The sequence below is a fragment of the Moschus berezovskii genome, chromosome 10 (genome assembly GCF_049115385.1).
Source record: "Moschus berezovskii isolate FMDL1 chromosome 10, NW_MosBer_1.0, whole genome shotgun sequence".
NCBI classification, from domain to species: domain Eukaryota; kingdom Metazoa; phylum Chordata; class Mammalia; order Artiodactyla; family Moschidae; genus Moschus; species Moschus berezovskii.
The window spans coordinates 72,007,967-72,029,831 of record NC_142469.1 but is presented as its reverse complement, the minus strand read 5'-3'; the positions used below and the strand labels follow the sequence as shown (position 1 = coordinate 72,029,831).

The window sequence follows — 21,865 nt, the reverse complement described above, 5'->3', positions numbered from 1 at the left end:
AAGAGTTCAGTATATTTGCTATCCTCAGTTTAAAGAAGAAAGGAAATGCATCACTTATTGCTGTTATCACTGTTGTAATTTTATCATTGTATAATTTTGATTTGGGGTGTGTGTGTGTGTGTCACTCAGTCATGTCTGACTCTTTGTGACTCTCTGTAGCCTACCAGGCTCCTCTGTCCATAGAATTCTCCAGGCAAGAATACTGGAATGGGTTGCCATTCCCTTCTCCAGGGTGTTTTCCCAACCCAAGGATTGAACCTGGGTCTCCCGTATTGTGGGCAGCTTCTTTACCATCTGAGCCACAGGGAAGCCATTTGTTTAGTTATCCTGCTAACACTGGCACCCATATGAGGGCAGAGACCATGTCAGTTACCTGCCCTGTCTTCAGTGCTTGGTACATTGAGGTCATCCCTTTGTTTGTTGAACTAGTGCAACACTTAACATTTTCAAGAAATTTGGTCACTTGAATAGATGTGTGGTTGTCACAGTCAATCAGGGATAGGATAAATGGAAAGACACCAGTAGCCCTATTAGTTTGCTAAGTAGGCACAGACAAAATATAACAAACTGAGTGACTTGAACCACAGAAATTTATTATTTCCCAGTTCTGAAGGCTAAACTTTGAGATCAGGCTATCTTTGGGCTTGAAGAAAATCTGTTCCATGCCTCTCACCTTTCTTCTGGTGGTTTGGTGGCAGTCTTTGGAGTTGCTTGGCTTGTTGGAAAATCACCCTTATCTCTGATTCACCTTTACATGACTTTCCTCCTGTGTGCTTGTCAGTGTCCGGATTTGCTGTTTTTATAAGGACACCAGTCGTATTGGAGAGGAGCCTGCTTGATTCTATTATGACCTCACCTGATTACATCTGTATTGACCCTATATCCACATAAGATCATGTTCTGCAGTACTGCAAGACTTTAACATCTGAGTTTGAGGGATACACCAGTCAACTCATTACAGATGGAATTAGTGTATAGAATGTTTTCCAGCAGCAGAGGGTATGGAATCTTCCAGCAGGGGCTGGGATAGCTTGTCCCAAGACAGATGCTCTTTGGGAAGTTTCTCAGGGAAATAAACTATTTCTGGTACCCTTCTTGCCTTCTGCCTGTGCTGCAGACTCATTTACCAGGTGCAGGTCACTGGCCGCAGGTGCCATCCCCATTGTTCCTGAGTATCTTCTGCTGGCCTCTGTGAAATGGAGGTCAGTTTTCCCATGAGCATCTCTCAGCTTGTCCAGGCTACAAGCATGTCTGACCTGTTTCTGCAGTAGGAAACCACTTTTCCAGAAAAGTTTCTCATGTGAAACCTTCACATCCTAATGCTGTTAAATAAATGAGTCATTGTTGTAGTACAGTCATACTTTATTATTCATTTGATACATTGATGGAGATCAGGGGCTGGTTTGCTGTGTTTGAAACATAACACATGTTGTTCCCAGCTACATATCTCCCGCGGTAATTTGAATGGCTGACACTCTTCCAGTGAGGTCATTGATTTAAGGTTAAATTCTTTTAGAGCTTCTATTGGAGAGTATATTCTACCCTAATAATAAGACTTCTCCCCCGATTGCCAAGTAAGATGTCTTTTTTTTTTCCTGTTGACAGAGTTTGGTTTTTAATTTTAATAAAGAAGCAGTTGATTGAGGCACTGCCCTGGGATCCTCCATTCTAGCAGGAGAAAGTAAATGACTTGTTGGACAAGACCCAGAGAAGTACCCTATGAGGGCTGTAAAGAAAGTGAGATCAGATTTTGGGGAGGGAGACATGGGTTAGGAAAATCAGAGATGCTTTTGTGATAGAGATAAGCCTTGAAACTGTGTTGAGGATTTCAATGGGAAGTGAGGCAGAAGCGCACCCAAGTGGAGGGAAATGCATAGCTGAGGGTGTAGACACAGAAAAGCTGGAGGTGTGCTCTGGAGCCTAGTCCACCTGTTAAGAGAACTATGAGAAAGGAGACTACAAAGGCATGTTCGGGAAGATTGCGGAGGACCTTGAAAACCAAACTGAGATATGTGTTCTTAATTTTGATAGCAGTGTGAACTATTGGAGATGTTTGAATGTGGGAACAGTATGATCAAAGATGGCCTTGGAAAGAGCAGTCTGGTGGTGGGTATAGTGAATTGACATGAGACTCGGAAGGTTTTTAACTCGTACAAAAGTTCAGAAGGTAACAGATAACTCAGTTCAGTTCAGTTCAGTTGCTCAGTCATGTCCGACTCTCCACGACCCCATGAATCACAGCACGCCAGGCCTCCCTGTCCATCACCAAAACCCGGAGTTCACTCAAACTCATGTCCACAGAGTCAGTGATGCCATCCAGCCATCTCATTCTCTGTCGTCCCCTTCTCCTCCCGCCCCCAACCTTTCCCAGCATCAGAGTCTTTTCCAATGAGTCAACTCGTCGCATGAGGTGGCCAGAGTATTGGAGTTTCAGTTTTAGCATCAGTCCTTCCAATGAACACCCAGGATTGATCTCCTTTAGAATGGACTGGTTGGATCTCCTTGCAGTCCAAGGGACTCTCAAGAGTCTTCTACAGCACCACAGTTCAAAAGCATCAATTCTTCGACGATCAGCTTGTTGTCAAGGCAACAAAGTAGGATGAATGTGAGACAGATTACTGGTAATTTCTGACATGGTCGTCTAAGAAAGTAGAAGAAAGCACAGGACTAAATATAATTGTCTTTTTCTTCTTAATTGTTCTAATTTAAAATATTAATGATACCTTCTTAAAGGAAATGTATGCCAGATCTAGCTTCGTAGGTCAGAGATAGTGTTTGGACACAAGTTTTAATCAAAGCTGTACCACAGAGAAGCATGGATCATGGTATAAACTTTTTTTCTCCTTTTTAAGGTATTCTTCATTTTCTAACAAATACACCATTTTTATGACAGTTCAAATTTCAGCTTGATCAGCCCAAGAGAGACATCAAATGTCTCTATAGAAAATATATACTTCAGTATGTAATATTTAATATCGGCAGTAGTGTAGTGTTAGTTACTCAGTCATGTCTGACTCTCTGCAACTCCGTGGACTGTAGCCCACCAGGCTCCTTTGTCCATGGAATTCTCCAGGCAAGAATAACTGGAGTGAATAGCCATTCCCTTCTCCAGGATATTGGATTACACGCTCAGTCCTATCTGACTCTTATGGACACCATGGACTGTAGCACGCCAGGCTCCTCTGTCCGTGGGATTTCCCAGGCGAGATTACTGGAGGAGGTTGCCATTTCCTCTTCCAGAGGATCTTCCTGACCAAGGGATCAAACCTACATCTCTTGTGTCTCTTGCATTGCGGATTCTTTACCCATTGAGCCATCAGGGAAGATTTCTACCCCTTTTATCTAGTAACTAACAGAAAATTCTTGGAATTGGCTCTGATTGGCACAGTTTTGATCATGTTCTCATTGCTATAATCCGTTCCGTTCCGTCCGTTCTGTCGCTCAGTCGTGTCCGACTCTATGCGACCCCATGGACTGTAGCCTACCAGGCTTCTCCGTCCATGGGATTCTCCAGGCAAGAATACTGGAGTGGGTTACCGTTTCCTTCTCCAGGGAATCTTCCTGACCCAGGGATCGAACCTGGGTCTCCCTCGTTGGAGGCAGACGCTTTAACCTCTGAGCCACCAGGGAAGCCATTGCTATAATAGTGGTTCTATTTAGGGGGAAACGGTGTAACTTAATCACTTAAACCTAGGTTACAAGTTCATCCTGTAGCCTAGAGAGGGGCGAGACTGAAGTGTCAGGGAGGATATGACTCCTTGAACAAAAAGTGATGCTGTTGCTGGAAGTGGAGTGGGTGCTGGAGTTAATGCCGCTACAGAAAGTAGAGTACCTTGCCGAAGTCATAGCTGATGAGAATGGAGCCACTGTTTTAACCTAGGCAACTTGATTCTAAGCTATTATGCTTAAACTACATTGCATTGCTTCCTGTTTTATCATATTCAACTCTAGATTGGATCCTGGCTTAGCCTTTGTGCCGTAACCCACTTGTGAGTGCCATTTGTGAACTGATGCATTATGAAATTACAGTGAAGTGCCTGTTACTTGCAGCTCTTCTGTTGTGCTAAATACTAATTACAAGTCATACAGGTTTTTCCATAAGATATTACTGCAAAACCTGAATGAAGATTGAGACTATTTTTATCTTTAGAAATTTAGTGAAGTATAGCTTTTACTTTTTTGTGTGACTTTGTGTGTAGCTGTCACTCATAAAAAATAGAGGCTGTAAGTGTTACCTTTCTCTTTCTGTGTATTGGTTTGCTCATGTAAGCAATAGTTCTTGGAATCTACTATGTGTCATGCACTGTACCAGGTTCTGGGTAGTGACCTGGAAATTTAGAGCAGAGGTGGCCCGTGCTGTTCTGTTCAGTTCAGTCGCTCAGTCGTGTCCGACTCTTTGCTGTTACGGCATTTATAATCTAGTGCAGAACATGAAGTGTTAACCAAGACTGAGGAGTATTGTGAAAGAGAGGTCTGCTGTGCTAAGAGTGAAGATTGTGGAAGACTGAGCAGAGATGAAAGATAAATGGATGTTAACCAGACAAAGAGGAAAGGGAACAATATTATAGGTTCCGGAAAAAGCTTGTGCAAAGTTTGGATGGTGTGACTGTGTGAAGGGAAAAAAAGGTGTATATGTATACATATAACTGATTCACTTTGCTGTACAGTAGAAACTAACACACTATTATAAAGCAACTATACTCCAATAAAAATTAATTAAAATAAATTTTTTTTAAAAAGCTCAAGTGCAACATATAGGTATTCATTGTGAATATGAGGAACTTCAAGTTAGTGATCCCTGTATTCTTTCTTCTCTCCCTTTTGTTAAAAAGTCAAAAATTTTCTTTCTAAGGCTCACTCAACTTTTTTCCAAGTCTTGACCCTTTATGTGCTCCTATCAGTTCTCTTCAGCCTCCTCTGGGATCTCAGGCAGTTGTTTAACCAATTGTTTAAACACAGTTCATTCTCCCAACAGTTTCTTTCTTTAAGTCTTCTCCTTTTAGCCTGGTCCTCTTGGAATTTGCTTCATCCCCTGGGCTTTCTTCCTCAGCAGTTGATATAGGACCTCTGTTAGAACATGTTCAGTTCAGTTCAGTCGCTCAGTCGTATCCAACTCTTTGCGACCCCATGAATCACAGCACACCAGGCCTCCCTGTCCATCACCAACTCCCGGAGTTCACTCAAACTCATGTCCATCGAGTCGGTGATGCCATCCAGCCATCTCATTCTCTGTCATCCCCTTCTCCTCCCACCCCCAATCCCTCCTAGCATCAGAGTCTTTTCCAGTGAGTCAACTCGTCGCATGAGGTGGCCAAAGTATTGCAGTTTCAGCTTCAGCATCAGTCCTTCCAATGAACACCCAGGATTGATGTCCTTTAGAATGGACTGGTTGGATCTCCTTGCAGTCCAAGGGACTCTCAAGAGTCTTCTCCAACACCACAGTTCAAAAGCATCAATTCTTCGGCGATCAGCTTTCTTCACAGTCCAACTCTCACATCCATACATGACCACGGGAAAAACCATAGCCTTGACTAGACGGACCTTTGTTGGCAAAGTAATGTCTCTGCTTTTTAATATGCTATCTAGGTTGGTCATAACTTTCCTTCCAAGGAGTAAGTGTCTTTTAATTTCCTGGCTGCAATCATGTTAGGTTGGTGCAAATGTAATTATGGTTTCGCACCATGAATTTTGGGCTTCCCTGGTGGCTCAGCTGGTTAAGAATCTGCCTGCAATGTGGGAGACCTGGGTTCGATCCCTGGGTTGTTAAGATCCCCTGGAGAAAGGAATATCTACCCACTCCAGTATTCTGGCCTGGAGAATTCCAAGGACAGAGGAACCTGGCAGGCTACAGTCCATGGGGTTGCGGAGTCAGACACGACTGAGTGAGTTTTACTTCACCATGAATTTTAAGTCATTATAACTGAGCTCAACCACTATTTTATTAATCAGAATAGAAACCATTACAGTCAACACATTTTTGCCAACAATAAATAAGTTTGTTTATCTTGTAGCATAAAAATCTATGCTTCAGGATTCGATGGACTTTTAGAAAGCATTTTCTGCATCCTGCTGGTTGTGGAAGCGTCTTCCCTGCAAAAAGTCACGATGTTTGAAGAAATGGTAGTCCGCTGGCAAGAGGTCAGGTGAATATTTCGGATGAGGCAAAACTTCATAGTCCAATTTATTCAACTTTTAAAGCATCAGTAGTGTGACGCGCAGTTGGGCATTGTCATTGAAAATAATTGGGCCCTTTCTGTTGACCAATGCCGGCTGCAGGCTTTGCAGTTTTCGATGCATCTCATCGATGTGTTGAGCATACTTCTCAGATGTAATGATTTTGCCAGGATTCAGAAAGCTGTATTGGATCAGCCCAGCAGCAGACCACCAAACAGTGACTATGCCCTTTTCTTGGCTCAAGTTTGGCTTTGGGAAGTGCTTTAAAATTTCTTAGTCCATCTACTGAGCCAGTCGTTACCTTTTTGGTGCACATCACAATCCGATTGGTAAATTATTGTTGCACTGGGTAAGAGAAGATGGCACTTCCAAATGATGATTTTCTTGGTTGTGGTCAGCTCATGAAGCACCCACTTATCGAGCTTTGTTCCTTTCCAGTTTGCATCAAATGCCGAACAACCATGGAATGGTCGTTAGCAGTTCCTGGGCCAAATGTGTTGTTGATGTTGCAAGTTGTCTTCACTGCTTTATGACCCATTTCGAACTCCAATAAGAAAATCACTCAAATTTGGTTTTTGTCTAACAAAACTTCTATAGTCTAAAATAAATATAAACAGCAAGGAATATCATTAGCAAAAAAAATAAAAGCAAGAAATGTGCATTAAAATTACATGTAACATAACTGTATTTATTTGGAATGTATTCCAATATCAAATGGCAAATTTCAACAGTGCAAAAACTTCAATTACTTTTGCACCCACCTAATATATTATCTTTTGGGACACTTCATCTATTTCTGTCTTTTAATTTAAAATGAGTTTCAGGGTATTAATATATTGTTTCTCTCCCTACCCCTAGCATCTAGTACAGGGCATGGCTCATGGTTAGTGCTCAGTAAATATCCTTTGAATCATGTGTAGAACTTTTAAACCACCTTTGGTAGGGATATTTTAATGATTTCACAAAATAGTAACCAGTTGAGAGACTTGTATTTTTGGTATTTCCAGATGATTGGCTCTTGGAGTTAGGAAATATATCAGTTCCTTAATCAAAATATTTGTTATTTCTAGACAGTTTTCTGATATATACTCATGGTCAGTTATTCATTTTGGGGTCTCATAAAATATAAGCTGCAGCCTGATGGAGCTCATATGTTATCTTTCCTTGTACAGCTTCATATTTTCTTTTGCAGGCTTTGCATTCGGCAGGGGTTAAGTAAATATTGGAGGTTTCTTCAGGACCATTTTTTGTCATTAATATTTTCAGTTAAGCCTTTTATTTTGAAAAAGTTTCAACCTTACAAAAAAAAAAAAACTGTTGTAAAGGTGATGCAGTGATCTCTAGAAATCCTTCACCTGTCCTGACTCAACCATTGTTGACATGTTGTTGTTGTTATGGAGTAACTAAGTTGTGTTTGACTTTTTGTGACCCCATGGACTGCACCATGCCAGGCTTCCCTATCCCTCACTATCTCTTGGAGTTTGCCCAAGTTCATGTCCATCGGCAGCGGTGCCATGCAGCCATCTCATCTTCTACTGCCCTCTTCTCCTTTTGCCCTCAGCTTTTCCCAGTACCAGAGTCTTTTCCAGTGAGTCAGCTCTTTGTATCACATGGGCAAAGTATTGGAGCTTCAGCTTCAGCAAAACCCCTTCCAGTGAGTATTCATTGTTGATTTCCTTTAGGATTGACTGGTTTGATCTCCTTACAGTCCAGGGATCTCTCAAGAGTCTTCTCCAGCACCATAGTTCAAAAGCATCAATTCGTGGGCATGCCACCTTCCTTACTGTCCTGCTCTCACATCCATACATGACTACTAGGAAGACCATAGCTTTGACTATATGGACCTTTGTTGGCAAAGTGATATCTTTGCTTTTTAATACATTGTCTAGGTTTGTCATTGCTTTCCTTCCAAGAAGCAGGTGTTCTAATTTCACAGCTGCAGTCATCATTCACAGTGATTTTATAGCCCAAGAAGAGAAAAATCTGTCACTGCTTCCACTTTTTCTGCTTCTGTTTGAAGTGATGGGACTTTTTTTTTTTTTTCATTCATGAAGATTCAAACCTGTTTCATTCTCTCATAAATTAGAAAATACAAAGGTGGCTATCTGAATGACAAAGCTCAAACAGTCCTGAAAGGGGTCTGCGCCAGTGGACGAAGTCACCCTCCGGGCGGGGCCCTACTGCTCAGCCAGCAGGGCCGTCCAGTTGGCCTTCATCTTCTCGAGCCGCTTGGCCAGGTGGCTGTTGGTCATCTCCATCTCCTCGATCTTGTCCAGTGCTGTTCGGAGCTCTCTTTGTAGCTTCCTCTTTTCTGCTTTCAGTTCATCCTCGACTTTCTCTGCATTCTCAGCAGCGGTTTTATATCTCAGCACCTGCCCCTCCAGGCGGTTGATACTTTGTTCCAAGGTGGTTATATCCTGTTCCGCTTTTGAAAGCTTAAACTTGTATTCACTAATTTGTCTGTTGGCATCTCTCTGCATCTCGATGAGCTGCAGGTCCGAGCCGTTCTGTAGCTCTGCCAGGTCACCCGCTGTGCCGTCGCTCCTGGAGCACTTCTGCCGCTCCTCCTCCAACTGCAGCTTCAGTTTTCTAATCTGTGATAGTAGCTCTTCCTTTTCCCCAGCGACTTTTCAGTTTTCGTAGCCGTAAGTCAAGCGGCCCTTCCCCCGCCGACTCCAAGACCTGGGCGGCTTCCTGAGACACAACGGTGATGGCCCCGACTGCCCCTGAAGTGAAGGGACCAGATGCTGTGATCTTAGTTTTTTTTAATATTGAGTTTTAAGCCAGCTTTTTCACTCTCCCTTTTCACCCTCATCAAGAGGCTCTTTACTTCCTCTTTGCTTTCTGCCATTAGAGTGGTATCATCTGTTGTTGACATGAAAGTGAAAGTGAAGTCGAAGTGAAGTCGCTTGGTCATTTCCCACTCTTTGCTACCCCATGGACTGTAGCCTACCAGGCTTCTCTATCTATGGGATTTTCCAGGCAAGAATCACTGGAGTGGGTTGCCATTTCCTTTTCTAGGAGATCTTCCCGGCCCAGGGATTGAACCCGGGTCTCCTGCATTGTTGACATCATCATCGTTATATTTTAATGAATCCGTTTTATCTTCACTGTTAACTTATTCGTTATACCTTTTTGTCATCTTTGTTTTAGTCATTACACTAAGGGTTTATGATACTCATTTTTAATGTATCACAGTCTACCTTCAAACAGTATTATACCATTTTACATATAGTATAAGAGTATATAGGCTGTACTTCCATTTCTTTCTCTTGTGTCTTATCTAATCCTTGTTATTTATTCTACATACTCTATACATCCTGCAATATATTACTGTTTTTGCTTAGACTGTCACTTATCTTTTAAAGAGATTAAGAAAATGAAAAAGTTACCCATATTTTTACCATTTTCAGTGCTTTTTATTTCTTTATGTTGATCCAGATTTCCCTTAAAGACCTGTCTTTCACGTTTCTTGTACAGGTTTTCTGGCAACAAATTTCTCAGCTTTTCTTCATCTGACAATGTCATTGTTTTGCCTTCATTTAGGGATGTGTTATCATTGGGTGTAAAATCTAGATTCAGCCATTTATCTTCCTCAGCACTTTAAAAATATCACACCATCTTCTAGTCTGCATAGATGAGAACTCCATTGTTATTCTTAACTGTTTTCCTGTAGGATGTAAGGTTTCTCTCTTCTCTGCCTGCCTTTAAAATTTTGCTTTGTTTTTCAGCAGTTTGACTATTAATATGATGTAGTTTTCCTTTTATATTTTCTACTTCAATCAGTGAAGTCACTCAGTCGTGTCAGACTCTTTGCAACACCATGGACCGTAACCCACCAGGCTCCTCCGTCTGTGGGATTTTTCCAGGCAAGAGTACTGGAGTTGGTTACCATTTCCTTCTCCAGGCGAGCAGTTTCCCCACCTGTCTTCCAGTGATAGAAGACATCTGGTTCATATCAGCATAGAATCTGGCCTGAGTTGGCTTTCTGTCCCTCCTCCAGTGTTGGGCTTGTATTTGCCTCACGTAAGTGCAGAGTAAAGGAGGATGTGTGTTTCCTGCTCTTTCCAGCAGCAGCTAAGGCTTGCTATCAGTGCAGGGACTCGCGTGTGGGAGGCTTTACTATCCCTACCCGGCAGCAGACTGCTTTTGCTACCTGTCAGGGTTGATCTGTGACATGGGTGAATCTCTTGCTCCTTCCCCAGTAGTTGATCATACCTTGTGCTCCTGCAGGCCTAAAATGTAGATGAACTTGTCTTGGTTCTCCTGCTGTAGCCTCAAATCTTGGAGCAGGTACTGTGCAGGTGGTCCACCTTTCTCAAATCTGCCCCGTTCACACAGTTTTCATGATCATTTCATAAGGTACAGGACCGTGAAAAAATAATTGAGTGGGTGCAGAATCCCCTTGTGTCTGGAGTTCTAAATTGGCATCCTTGGCCCTAAAAGGGCTTGTTAAAATTTCAGTTGTTTATAACAACATTTTTGGTTTTTTTCTATTTTGGTCATGCTGCACAGCATGTGGGACCTTAGTTCCCCAACCAGGAATCGAACCCACACCCTCTGCAGTGGAAATGCAGTGTCTTAACCACTGGGCCACCAGGGAAGCCCCAGCAACATCTCTCTTTGCTGTGCTCTTTCAAAGGTGATGAGAAGTGGTTCGTGTGTCCCATTTCCTCAAAGGGGCTTGTCATCCTGTGGAATTTAGAGTCCTAACCATGGCACCATCAGGGAAGTCGGCATCATTACATCTTAATTAACCTTTGCAGCTTGCTTGTTTTGGAAAATAGGAAATAACTCAAAGCATAAGGACATAGTTGGCCTTTTTTAAAACAGCAGGGCAGTTCAGAGCTGGGGTTACTGTCATTGGTAGCCCTAAGACACAGAGGGAAATTATCTCATGGAATAGGAAAGAGGGGTTTGGAAAACTGATCCTTTAGAGATAGGATGCCTTGCTTAATACTGTTGTATGTTGTAAATCAGTTTAAGAATAGTAAAGGTAACTGTTGTTAATAATGTTTGGTCATTAGTCTTTCTAGGAAAAGTTTGTGGATTTTTCCCCCAAAATACTCAAGAGTATGACTGCTCAGACTGCTGGTTAATTTTTAATGCTTTTACAGGTCAGTTTCCTTTTAGTTAAATGTCAGGACTGTTTTTCCTAGTACTAATAATGTCACATAAGATGACCTTTGATAATTATGCCAGTCTACCTTCTGAAGTGCTGGAGACCTTTATTACATTCCATTTCAGTTTTCCTGGGCAAACTAAGGCATCCAGACCAGATTATTTTAGCCCTTTTGTTAATTGGACTGGCCATCATTGAAGTTGTTTGGTGCAGTTTGAATTTCTAAGTTATATTCAGGACAGTTGCTACCTGGTTCTCATTTCTCTGAGGTAGTGCTGGTCTCATTTCTAGTCTCCCCGCACCCCCACCTTAAAAATTGTGCAGCAGAACTTGACAATAAGTACTTAAGATACTAATTTTTTTTTTCAAAATGTGTGTTTATTTATGTATTTTGGCTATGCTGGGTTTTAATCATGGCACATAGGCTTCTCTAGTTGAAGTGCACAGGCTTAATTGCCCTGCGGTACATGGGATCTTAGTTCCCCAACCAGGGATTGAACCCCAAATCTCCCTGCATTGAAAGGTGGATTCTTAACCACTGGACCATCAGGGAAGTCCCAAGGTAATAATTTTAATTTTAGAGACTTTGGTCAAATGTTCTGCCCCTTCATGGTGACAGTGATGGCCCAGAAAGCTGAATGGAAGTTCCACGTGTATGGGCAGAACAATTTTTTATGAATTGTCTGGGGGCAGTAGCAGGAAGGGCTTCCCTGGTGGCTTAGATGGTAAAGTATCCACTTGTAATGTGGGAGACCTGGGTTCCATCCCTGGGTTGGGAAGATCCCCTGGTGGAGGGCATGGCAATCCACTCCAGTATTCTTGCCTGGAGAATTCCCTTGGACAGAGGAGCCTGACGGGCTACAGTCCATGGGGTCCGCAAAAAGTCAGACACAACCGAGCAACTAAGCACAGTGGCAGGGATCCCCAGCCTCCTTTGTCTAAGTCTATTCTTTTAGGCTACAGTTTTCCAATCATCTGCAGATATTCTGCTGTGATGGGTGGTAGGAGGTGGAGCTTGTTAATATTTTGACACACGAACTTTTACTTCTTGTTTTCAGTTCAGGCCTCTTCTCCACTAACTGTGCTGTTTCCCTGAGGGTGCTGTATCTCATTGCCCTAGGGAGTAAGCCTACACTTCTTGTGGATTTAGGTAGGGAAGGGCTTGTTAATTGGTTGTATGGGATGCAGGAGAGGATTTAAGCATCATATTGCTTAAATATTGTAGATTTAAATTAAATATTGTGGATTTAGGTAGGGAGGGGCTTGTTTCTTGGTTGTAAGGGATGCAGGAGAGGGTTTAAGCATCATATTGCTTAAATGTTGTAAATTTAAATTAAATATTGTGGATTTAGGTAGGGAGGGGCTTGTTTCTTGGTTGTAAGGGATGCAGGAGAGGATTTAAGCATCATATTGCTTAAATGTTGTAGACCATCCTGCACGCTCACTTTCAGAACTACCTGAGGTTTCTGATTACTGCACCTTTTGGGAGTTCTGTTGTACATACTGGCTCCCCTCCAATTTACACATAGGCTTTATTTCACCTTTCTTCACTCTGCTAATTATATTATTGCTTATCATTTGCTTGTCAGTCTTCCAAAATTTTATTGTTGTCTTCTCTTCAAATTTCTGTGCCTTTGTGGTTTTATGACTTTATTTATTCTTTGTAGTCATTAGAAAGATTTGAGGAGTGTGAGAGGCAAATGAGTGCTTTTAATCCGGAAGTCCTAAAATGCTGTATTATCCAAAACCTTCCAAGCCTACATTCTATTTATTGTTCTTAAATACCTAGGACCCAAAATGATTTACTTTTAATCATTATAAAATCCATTTGTCTCGATTGAAAGTAGCAAGTTAATTGCCTAGTTTTCTAAAATAATGTGCAGGGTTCTGCTTTTGGTTATAGCTGATTAACTCCTTTTGGGCTAACAGTCCTGCAAATACCAACGATAAACTCAGAACAACATATTTAAAAAAAAAAAAAAGCTATAGAAAAACACTGGTGAGCAACCAAAAGCAGACAGAAACTAGAGGGTAAGGTTCATCTGTACTTGTAAGAAGGAATTATCACTGGGTGAATTGCCATTTCTTATGGCATTTAACTTGAGGTCATACCCAGTTTGGTACTGTGAAGGGTGATTAAAATTTAGACCCCCAGTCTTGGCTTGAAGAGTTTAGAGTTTGACTCCAGTCAAGTTAAATGCCTACTAAAATAGGCAATAATCTTTGGAGGAATGTGACAGAATCCAGATTTTCTACAACATATTATTTACAACGACCAGAATATAATCCAGAGTTTCTAGACATGCTCAAGGGAAAAGACAGCTCTTTGAGATTGACCCTGAGGTGACCCATATGTTGAATTTAGTTCACAAGGATTTTAAAGTACTTATTATGGCAATACTCAAGGAAGTAGAGAAACATAGATTATATAATAAATGAACAAATATGAAATCTCAGAAAGTCTCAATATTTTTCATAATGAACAAATAGACTATGAAAAATGGGAATGTAGACCTGAGAAGTGCTATATATGAAATAAAACATTTTACCAAATAGGCTTAATAGCAGATTAGAACTAACAAAAGGAAGCTTAGTGAACTTCGAGATTAATAGGAATTATCCAGTCTGTAGAACAGAGAGGAAAATGACCCAAAGTAAAATGAATGGAGGCTCAGGGACCTCTGAGATAAAATAAAAATGTCTAATATATGTTTATTGGCAATTCCCGAAGGAGAAGAATGGGAGAATGGTACAGAAAAATATTTGAAGAAATATTGACCAAGATTGGTGAAAAGCCTAAAATTATCAATTCAAAATGAAAGAAAGTGAAAATTGCTCAGTCGTGTCCAACTCATTTCGACCCCATAGACTATACAGTCCAGGGAATTCTCCAGGCTAGAATACTGGAGTGGGTAGCCTTTCCCTTCTCCAGGGGAATCTTCCCAACCCAGGGGTAGAACCCAGGTGTCCCACATTGCATGCGGATTCTTGACCAGCTGAGCCACCAGGGAAGTGAAGCATGGCAAATCCACATGTGATCAATACAAAGAAAATCACATAGGGGCACATTATATTCAGACTGCTGAAAGCCCCAAAGATAAAGAGAAAATGTTGAAAAGAGCCAGAAGTAAAACAGCTAGACCCTATAAAAAAGATTGCTGAAGATAAAAAAAACAAAAAACCCATCAATTCTAAATTCTGTATCATTAAAGCTACTTTAAGGATACAGATGAAATAAAGATGAACTTTTTTGGATAAACAAAAACTAAGAATTTAGTATCAGCAGACCCATACTACAAGGAGCTCTAAAGGAAATTAATCAGGTTAAAGGGTAATGATACCAGATGGATACTCAGATCTTTTGGAGAGGAAACAAGGGTTAGGCTTTTTTCCCCTTATCTTTTAAAACATACATGACTTTTTCAAGCAAAAACTATAGCATTGTGTTGTAGAGCTCCTTAAAGTGGCAGGAATGGAGTGTGGTAAATGGTTCTTATATTACATGTGAAGGGGTTACAACATTAACTCAAGTAAACTAGTTAAGCTTAAGGATATATATTGTAAGTAATGCGTACAACAGTCTCTTAAAATACAGTGCAAAGAGGTATATTAAAAACCCATAAATAAAATGAAATTCTAAAAAAATATTTGGTTGGCCCAAAAGAAGTCACTGAAAGAGGACACGAACAGAAAACTTGGAAAGTTTTCTGAAAAAAAAAGAAAGAAAACGAGTCTGGGGAGGGAGGCTAATAAGATGGTAGCTCTAAATTCAGTCACATCAATAATTACGTGTAAATGTAAATTTTTACTGAAAGAGATTTTCTGTGTGTATATGTGTATCAAGACCCAACTACATAATGAGAGATAAGCTTTAAATATAAAAGACAAGAGTTGAAAGTAAATGTGTAGGAGAAACTATACTATGTAAAAAGTAAATATATGGAATTCCATGAAGGTCCAATGATTAGGACTTGATGCTTTCATTCCCTGGGCCCAGGTTTGACTCCCTAGTCAGGGAATTCTGATCCTTAAAGCCACGTAGCATGGCCAGAAATAGACCAACCAGTAACTCTAATAGGATGGGCTATATTGATATCAGATGAAAACTATTACCAGACAAAGAATATTACTAGAGATAAAAAATATTTTGTAGTGTTGAAAGGATCATTAGTAACTCTGTTTATAACCAATAACAGATCCAAAGTATATGTAGCAAACATTAATAGAATCAAGAGAAAAATTCAAATTCGCAATCATTGTTGTGTTTATTAAACATCTTCTCTCAGCAATTTTTAGAACTCGATAAACATCATATATAGTTTCATTTCATAGATAAACATCCTATCAAAATAGTTTCTCATTATTTTATCTCTAAAATAAAATAATGAAAATAACGTGCAATTTCTTTACTGAACACAAGATGTCAGAGTAGTCACAATACTTGCAAAAATGGATCTGTGCATTGAATGCAGTGAAGTATGCCGTATTTTACTATGTGAGCACACCTTTTTTCCTCCATTTATTTTAGAGCCAATAAAATGAACGGTGGTGATTAGTGTAATACATAGGCATACCACAGTATAGTATCATAATACTTTGTACATGTGTGATAAATATTAAATAAATTTTTGTTGGTGAATGTAATGTGGGGCTTTGGAGTTACATTTGTTTTTGAATTTTAAAACAAAAATTATTTTAAAATCTAATTATAAAAATACCACTTTTCCTTAGTAGCAGTAGTTCTCAGACTTTTTGGTTTTAAGATCCCTTTACTCCTTTAAAAATTATTGAGGACCCCAAAGAACTTTTGTTTATGATATTCATATCTATTGAAGTTTACCCTTCAGAAATTAACATTGAGAAATTGAAAGAATTTTTTAAATTAATAAAAAATAAATTTACTGTATATTATCATAACTAATAATGTTTTCATGAAAAATATGTTTTCCAAAACAAAACATAGTGAATAAGTGGCATTGTTTCACATGTTGGCAGATATCTTTAATGTATGGCTTTGTAGATGACAACTATATTCTGATATCCCCTTCTGTTTTTAATCTTATGCGCTTGTGAAATAATGAGATTTTTAGAAAGGCAGGCAGCATCTTAATATCACTATGAAAAAGTTTTGATCTTGGATCACTGAAAGAGTCTTGAGCTGTGAGGGAGCCCCTCAACCATACTTTGAAACTCCCTGGCTTATAAAATAGAACAAAGAAAAAATGAAACATTATTAGTTACAGTGTGTGGCCTGAGCCATGGGGATACAGTTCCCTCCTCATTGGTGGGCTGTAAAGGGTTCACATATGTGGTTACCTAACCTGAAAAATTGTGAGAGCCTCCTCTGGAAGTAGATTAATAGATATGAAATATCACTTGAATCTTACATTGTTCTGTGTCATCTAGAGCTAGGGGTTAAGAATAGTTTGGAGCATGCTGCATTCCAGTTCTGAGTTCAGTTATTTGAGATATGAGGTGTGATTCAGGTTCTCTAGGTGGCAAAAGGCTTTTCCTCTCTAACTGGAGTTGGAGAAGTGACTTAAAAAAGAGCTCTCTGGAACTGGAAACTTCACCCATTGCGGCAGAGAATGGGAGATGATCTGGCAGTCGAACATAGATTGCCATATGACCCAGGAAATTCAATCCAATGTATATACTGAAGAGAAATACAAATATATGTCCACATAAAGACATGTACACAAATGTTCATAGCAGCATTATTCATCATAGCTAAAAAGTGGGAACAACTTAAGTTTTCCTGAGCTGATGGGTGGATAAATAAAATGTGATCCATCCGTACATGGAATATGATTCAGCCATAAAAAGAAATGAAGTACTGATACATGCAGCACCATGGATGAATGTTGAAAATAGTATACTAAATGACAGAAGGTAAACACAAAAGATGACATATTGTGTGATTCCACTTATGTAAAATGCCCAAAATATGTAAGTCTAAAGAGACCAAAAGTACCTTTGTGATTGCCCAGGGCCGGGGAGTATGGGAGAATTGCTCCCTGAAGAATGTTTCTGCATTTTGTTAAATTGTGGTATCTATTATATGGTCCATGACCCCTATATAGGGACTCATAATTTTTCACAATATCGGTATCAAAAACTTGAAGGGAGTCTCCCCTTTAAAGAACTGATGAATCTCTGTTTGTTTGTTTCCATTTTAAAACTTTTTAACATTAAATCATGAGACTTCTGTAACTAATATCTCTTTTATCCTTAGTTGCTAGGAACTTCCTGGTGGGCTGCAGTCCATGGGGTCGCTACGAGTCAGACATGACTGAGCGACTTCACTTTCACTTTTCACTTTCACACATTGGAGAAGGAAATGGCAACCCACTCCAGTGTTCTTGCCTGGAGAATCCCTGGGACCGGGAGCCTGGTGGGCTTCCGTCTATGGGGTCACACAGAGTCGGACACGACTGAAGTGACTTAGCAGCAGCAGCAGCAGCTAGGAACTTCAGGATCACTTTTAATTGCTTAGTCATAGTAACATTGTTAGGGTTGGCAACTGGTATGTTTTCTGTTACACTTTTTAAAATTTGTACACACAAACTTACACAAGCTTGAAATTAATGTATTGTGATAAGATGCCCATAGTCTTTATCAATAGCAGTTAGGGTTTAAATTATCACAAATTTAAATGTACATGAAAAACCAGAGGCAGTGTTTGCTAAGATGGAAGAGCTCTTTGCATATAAAATGGCAACATTAGTATTCAGGTTATACCTGAAATGATATTGAAATGTCTCCCATCAATAACATTCAGGTAACAAAAGACATATTAATACATCTCTGGTCAATACGTTGTAAAGACTGTCATTCTGTGATTGATTTGATAATTTTGAAGTGGCTAGTTTTTATTCTAGGAACTTATGTGAGAGCTCAGAGCTCCAGATATATAACATAAACAAGGTAATTTAGTTTGAAAATATTAGAACAGATACTGCCAGTGCATTGCCTAAAGAGGTCAGTGTAGCTGTTTTTCTGAGTGTGTTTTCAATTTCACTGCAGCTCTGCTAGGCTGAATTAGCTATAAAATGTACCCCTGAATATTGATATGGCATTTTATATTGGTATATTTAAACATTAAAGTATATGTTCCTAATGGAACTGATTTAGTTTTAGTAAGTTACTCCTCCTTCTCTTTTTTCTCCCCCAGCTTCATTGAGATGCAGGTGACCTATAACATTGCAGAGGTTTAGGGTGTACAACATTATGATTTGGTATGTGTATATGTTGTGAAATTAAGTTGCTATTCTTCACAGTAGTCAGCCAGTCCATTTCTTCTATCTACTCCTGGTTGGGGTTTAAAAAACAAAATACAAAAAATAAAATATCAGCACAAAGGAGGGGATAGACAGGTAGATAAGTCGGTAAGTAGCCTCCTTAAATCTCCCTCTACCACTGAAAGTCATCCATGTAAATAATCTAAAAGCAGCAGTTGGGCTATGACTGGAGGATCTTGGTCTCAGCCGAGTTTCGCACCATTTGGGATTGATGTTTCATGAATCCATTCCTATCCATTCTTGTTCTTAATGTTATTATTAGGATTTAGGTTTTGCAAAATTTATTAGTAGCCTAGCATTAATGAGATTATATCTTTGGGTCCATAAATACTATTCATTTATGTGTAGAGGGCAATCAGCTATGTAAATCTGCCACACCTGAACAAAAAAAAAAAATAGAGCTTTAGAAAGACATTATGTCATTTTAAAATTTAGAAAGTTGCACAATTCTAAAAGTCAAGTGGTAAGAACTTATGGGAGACAAATCTTGCACTTTAGAAAGTGCTGTTTAAAAGTCATGCAGGGTGCAAATTTGTTGTTGTTTAGTTGTTAAGTCATGTCTGACTCTTGGCAACCCTATGGACTATAGCCTGCCTGGCTCTTCTGTCCATGGGATTTTTCAGGCAAGAATACCGGAGTGGGTTGCCATTTACTCCTCCAGGGGATCTTCCTGACCCAGGGATTGAACCCAAGTCTCTTTCACTGCCTGCAGTGGCAGGCAGATTCTTTACTGCTAAGCCACCTGGGAAACCCATGGTGCAAATAGAATACAGTAAAGCATGAAAGAAAAGCATAAAGCTAGGTTCTTTGTGACTCTTTTCTTCTGCCACAGTCAGGGGTCAAAGTTTTAGTTGGTAGGAAATGCTTTTGAAAAAAAAAAAGGAAAGAGATAAGAGGGAAAAAGAAAAAGAGGGACGAGAGAGTCTCTGAACCAGGGGAGATGCACCGCTCACATTTTGGAACAGGTGAAAGTTGTTTGAAACAGTTTGAAAGTCTCATAATTAGCAAATTACTAACACTGCCAAATGTGGTTGGATCTAACATTTCTTGGGCTTTAATTCCACACAGTGAGGGATTTTATAAGGATTCCTAGTTTTGTCCACTTGAAGGGAATGAGAAGTTCTTCAGGTCTGGAGTCCATCAAAAAGGAGGGTAGATTATGAGAGGATGAAGGTCAATCTAAAGAACTGGGAGGCAGTCGAGAACACATGTGGGAGATACAAGACTCTTTGTGCTGATCAGCTGTTAAGCTTCCTGGTCATCTCTCTGCTGTTGCTGAAACACGTGGAGTTCCATCAGAAGATTAGATGATCATGTATAGATTTCATGTTCCTGAGAAACACTAGAACTCTGAATGTTTGGAATGCATTCTCTGTCTTTAAAAACCTATTGGGAATAACTCTGATCCTAATCATTACTTTAGACATTTGTGGTCCGTGGGACTTCAGAGCAATAAACAATAGCAAAAATTCCTTCTAAATTGGCTGGGAAAGGTTTATCAGGAAGGAGAGAGGAGGTGCTCCACCAGTTTCCCCCCCCCCCCCGGCTCCATTTTCCTGACTTATTTGGAGGACTGCTGAAAGAGAGATTTTGTGAATTTACCTCTTTTTGTTGCCTAAATTACCTTTAAGTAATTTTATGAAGCAATTCAGACTGGCTGGTTATTTTCCAAAATTAAATTGGTGGGGAAACTGCAGGTACCCTTCTTGGGTTTGAAATTTAACTACTTTCCTTCCAAGGTGATTATGTAGGATGAACATCTTAAATTATCCGAGTTTATTTAAATTCATGGAAGTCATTACATAAAGAAGGATTAGTCCTGGAAATAAAACCAGTTGTTCTCCTTGCACTCTTGAGGTGTCTTGAAAGGCTAGATTTGTCTACTATCTAGTTTTCAAATAAAGGATTAAAAAAAGTTCACTTCCTTGGGAAGGCTATTCAGTGAGCTCTTCTCCTCTATTTGTTGCTTCCTATTCTTCTTTTTTCTTAAAAGATAAAAATGTTACCAGAAGGTGGACTCCTTCCAGGGTCCAAGGGTGGACTCTTGTCTAACACTTGGGAATGAATTATCCAGGGAGACACATGTACTGACAAAGCAAAAGACATTATTGGAAAGGGGAACCTGGGTGGGAGAGCAGCAGGGTGAGAGAACCCAGGAGAACTGCTCTGCCATGTGGCTCGCAGTCTCAGGTTTTATAATAATAAGGTTAGTTTTCCAGGTTGTCTCTGGCCAATCATCTTACTTGTGCCTGTGACTGCATCTCTCAGTCAAGATAGTTTCCAGTGCGACGGTTTCTGGAAGGTGGGCAGGTGGGTGTCTCCTTACCCCTTTTGCCCTCTCCTGAATTCTTCCAGCTGGCAGTAGTTCGTCAGTTCTGGGTTCCATGTTGTGAGATAACACTCAAGCGGTTATTACCCTGCCTGCCATGGCAGGACAGTTTCTGTCAATGGTTCCCGAACAAAAGTATAGTGAAATATATGAACAGATGCAATAAATATTTGGGGAAGATGAAAGAATTCTTAAGATCTAAACAGTAATCTGGTTCCTTGAACAAGTGCAGAAAACAATTGTGCTTGCTTTCACAGAGCGTGCCTCAGTGACCCAGTCCCCATCTCTCATCCTTTGCTGAGATGATTGATTTATGGATGGCAGCTCCATTATTTTTCATCAGATTCTCCTGCCAGGGCAATAGAGGATGATGTGATAATATGAGAGATAGAGGTGGGGGAAGAGGGATGGGAGGAGAGAGAACTTTTAAAATATTCAGTGTTTTATGATTTGTGTGTGTGTGTTGGGAGGCAGTTCTCTTATAGGTCTTTTGCACATCTTACAAGCCAAGGCACTGACTCTGTCTTATTCTAGCCACCTTTTCAGAAATTTTTGTGTGGTGATCATCCTTCAGTGGTACAGCTAGTGTTTCCTTCTAGAGCAAAGGAGAGGTTTGTTTACTGTTCAGTATAAACAGAGATCATGTCTCCCTCCAGAACAAAGGGCAGGTGTATTTACTGCCCCTTATAAAAGGTTCAGGGCTTCCTGCACTAAAGGTTCCTTTTCCATCATACAGCACGTTGAGTGTACAGCTGCTTATCTGGCCCTCTTCACATAGCTCTGTGGGAATTGGGGCTTGGGAAACTTACGTAGATGCTGAATTTTCTAGTTACCACTGCTGATGTAAGTACTCAGCTGTCCTTTGTCTCTAACCTGGGAGTCTTGTGTTTTCTGTCAGGACCCATGAAACCAGCAGCCTAACTTGTTAGCTTGCAAGTA

At 40.1% G+C, this 21,865-nt stretch overlaps 1 protein-coding gene across 3 annotated transcripts in view; it reads left to right on the top strand.

The window, feature by feature from the left end:
* The window catches only part of CYB5R4 (cytochrome b5 reductase 4), a 111,180-nt gene that overhangs the window by 15,461 nt on the left and 73,854 nt on the right, over positions 1-21,865 (top strand). The window lies entirely within an intron of this gene.